The following is a 1,402-nucleotide window of genomic DNA, read 5'->3' as shown; positions in this document are numbered from 1 at the left end:
AACACCTAAAACATGAAATTCCTAATGACATGTCATTCATATCCTAAGAATTCTTAAGATTCAATCGGGACTCTTTATCCGTCAGTTCATCATAACATGGATACATTTATATATAGATTCATTTATATTAAAACAACATAGTAAACATTAAATTTAGCTAACATTAAAACTATTATAGTTCATACAAATTTACCTCGATAACTAGGGTCATAGTAGTAAATTCAAACTTATCTAAAGCTTTAGCTTTTTCTCGATTTAAGTTCGAATGTGGTTTATCTTGATCATGCAAGCATTTGTACTAGTGAAACCTTCAAAGCACAAAAGTGGCTATTTCTTCCCTTAATTTCAGTGGAGAAAACAATTAGGGAAGATGATACAAATGTTGCCTTATTTTAGTTTCAGTTAATTTATTAAATTACCATTTTAACCTTAGTTATTAACTTTAAAATCAACTAAATCACGTCCATATTTGTCCAGTAATATTAAGGATGATATAATTACTATTTATATCCTTTAAATTTCCTTTCCATAGCCATTTGACCCATTTAACAAATATAACTCAACTTTTACACCTTTTACAATTTAGTCTTTTTCACCTAATTAACCATTGAAACATTAAAATTTCTTAACGAAATTTTAATACGACCTTAATATAATCTGATAGACATTAAATAAATAATAAAATAATAACTCGCTCATCAGAATTGTGGTCCCAAAACCATTGTTTCTAACATTACTATAAACGGCTTGTTATAGGTTTTGATTTTTAATCTTAATTTTATTATATATGAGCCCAATCTCGTATTTATTAAGTTTTATTATTGATTTATTCCATATTTTGGATATAGTTTTTAGGATTTTTATGCAACAAGTTTAGTTTAAAGCTACTTCTTATTTAGATAAATTGGAGTTTCATTATATTTGAGAATTTTATTTAGATGTACTTAACTAGCCTATATAAAGGCCTCTTCATTGTATAAAATTCATCAATTCATTTAGTACTATTCTCTATTGAGTAAATAAAATTCTCTTTGAATTTTTTTCTTCAAGAATTTCTCTTGAGTTTTCTTTTAGAAGAGTTTTAACAATCTTTTCAAATTGTGGGGATCATCTTCAAGCTTTTTCTTGCCAAGTTTTTTTTCTTGGAAGGGAAATTAGATCCATTTGAAGGGAGTTGTAGATTCATCTGGTTTCCAAAGCTCCTTAAGACTTCTACACGCCACTTTTCATCTTTTTCATTTATATTGTTTCGTTTCGTTTTTTTCTTGTAACGCCCCGAATTTTTGGGCCCAAAAGTATTGGGCTTTATGTGTGGGAGCCACTAGGAGACTGCACATAAAAGTTTATGTGTGGAAAAAATATCACAATTGGTTGTCTGCTGCAGTGGTTAAGTGATTAGGAG

The sequence above is a fragment of the Gossypium arboreum genome, chromosome 11, assembly GCF_025698485.1.
Source record: "Gossypium arboreum isolate Shixiya-1 chromosome 11, ASM2569848v2, whole genome shotgun sequence".
NCBI lineage: Eukaryota > Viridiplantae > Streptophyta > Magnoliopsida > Malvales > Malvaceae > Gossypium > Gossypium arboreum.
The sequence above is the reverse complement of the archived record's forward strand: the minus strand, read 5'-3'. Positions refer to the sequence as shown.